The sequence below is a fragment of the Triticum dicoccoides genome, chromosome 2B, assembly GCF_002162155.2.
Source record: "Triticum dicoccoides isolate Atlit2015 ecotype Zavitan chromosome 2B, WEW_v2.0, whole genome shotgun sequence".
Lineage (NCBI taxonomy): Eukaryota > Viridiplantae > Streptophyta > Magnoliopsida > Poales > Poaceae > Triticum > Triticum dicoccoides.
The window spans coordinates 14,467,170-14,469,607 of record NC_041383.1 but is presented as its reverse complement, the minus strand read 5'-3'; positions in this window follow the sequence as shown (position 1 = coordinate 14,469,607).

Sequence of the window (2,438 nt, the reverse complement as noted above, 5' to 3'; positions counted from 1 at the left end):
TCATCATCCACTTACTTATAAGGGAGCAATATGCATCTAGTGTAGGCTTGTATACTTGTATAGTTTTAGATGTCTCCTCTTTTGGGCCATGGACTTTGTGCCATGGCCACATTGGTTTTCTTTTTGACCTCAATTTGGCCTGGTGAATGATGGTCTACTAGCTGGCAAGATGCTTTGGCAGAAGTTCAGAACTATTATGCAGTGTTGGTTGTTAGTCTGATATGAATCTAGTGTTGGAAATATGCCCCAGAGGCAATAATAAAATGGTTATTATTATATTTCCTTCTTCATGATAATTGTCTATTGTTCATGCTATAATTGTATTAATTGGAAACCGTAATACATGTGTGAGTACAAAGACCACAACATGTCCCTAGTGATCCTCTAGTTGACTAGCTCGTTTATCAATGGATGGTTACGGTTTCCTAACCATAGACATTGGATGTCATTGATAACGGGATCACATCATTGGGAGAATGATGTGATGGACAAGACCCAATCTTAAGCATAGCACAAGATCGTGTAGTTCCTTTGCTAGAGCTTTTCTAATGTCAAGTATCATTTCCTTAGACCATGAGATCGTGTAACTCCCGGATACCGTAAGAGTGCTTTGGGTGTACCAAATGTCACAACATAACTAGGTGGCTATAAAGGTATACTACAGGTATCTCCGAAAGTGTCTGTTGGGCTGACATGAATCGAGACTGGGATTTGTCACTCCGTATGACGGAGAGGTATATCTGGGCCCACTCGGTAATGCATCATCATAATGAGCTCAATGTGACCAAGTGGTTGGTCACGGGATCATGCATTATGGTACGAGTAAAGTGACTTCCAGGTAACGAGATTGAAAGAGGTATCGGGATACCGGCGATCGAATCTCGGGCAAGTAATGTACCGATTGACAAAGGGAATTGTATACGGGATTACTTGAATCCTCGACATCGTGGTTCATTCGATGAGATCATCGTGGAACATGTGGGAGCCAACATGGGTATCCATATCCTGCTGTTGGTTTTTGACCGGAGAGTCATCGTGGTCATGTCTGCGTGTCTCCCGAACCCGTAGGGTCTACACACTTAAGGTTCGGTTATGCTAGGGTTGTAGAGATATTAGTATACGGTAACCCGAAAGTTGTTCGGAGTCCCGGATGAGATCCCGGATGTCACGAGGAGTTTCGGAATGGTCCGGAGGTGAATATTTGTATATAGGAAGTCCAGTTTCGGCCATCGGGAAAGTTTCGGGGGTTACCGGTATTGTATCGGGACCACCGGAAGGGTCCCGGGGTTCCACCGGGTGGGGCCACCAATCCCAGAGGGTTCCATGGGCTGAAGTGGGAAGGGATCCAGCCCCTGGTGTGCTGGTGCGCCCCCCCCGGGCCTCCCCATGCACCTAAGGTTGGAAACCCTAGGGGTGGGGGCGCTCCACCTGACTTGGGGGGCAAGTCCCCCCTTGCCCCCCCTTGAGATTGGATCTCTAGGGGCCGGTGCCCACCCCAGTGCCCCTATATAATGAGGGGGGAGGGAGGGCTGCGCACCCAAGGCCCTGGCACCTCCCTCTCCCCCGTAACACCTCTCCCTCTCGCTGAGCTTGGCGAAGCCCTGCCGAGATCGCCGCTGCTTCCACCACCACGCCGTCGTGCTGCTGGATCTCCACCAACCTCTCCTTCCCCTTGCTGGATCAAGAAGGAGGAGTCGTCTTCCCCAACCGTACGTGTGTTGAACGCAGAGGTGCCGTCCGTTCGGCGCTAGGATCTTCGGTGATTTGGATCACGACGAGTACTGCTCCATCAACCCCGTTCTCTTGAACGCTTCCGCTCGCGATCTACAAGGGTATGTAGATGCACTCCTCTCTCTCGTTGCTAGATGACTCCATAGATTGATCTTGGTGATGCGTAGAAATTTTTTATTTTCTGCAACAATCCCCAACACCTAGAAGTGTTGATTTTCCTTGGTATATGTTGTGTTCAGTTTTGGCAGGAGTTCAGAAATGTTAGGCAGTCTTGGCCCTGTTGAAGAGATCATATGTTCATAGCTCCAACTGTAGGAAGTCCTGTAATTCTTCACTCGCTGACCAATAGAGGATTTTTTTGGTTTGGTATATGCAAAAAGTAGAGGTTTTCCCCCTGATTGGTACAAGTGTGGCCTGATTGCATAGTTCCCTTCCTGTAGTGCACACACTCATTGCTGGAGTTTTAGAATAACAAGTGTGGTATAAAAAGTTCTAGTATAATAAAAAAAATTTGTCTCTTGAATTCTAGAAAAGATAATGTGAGCTAGCCTCAAGGTGATGCACTAATGCCCAACCAATAAAAGAAAGAAAATAACCCCGTGAACGGTTTTATCTTTTATTTAGGCAGAAAAGTGCCACAAAGCAAGGAAAAGATTGCTGGAGTGGCCTCTCTTTCCTTGTTATTTTATTATTTGTCAATATTTTGA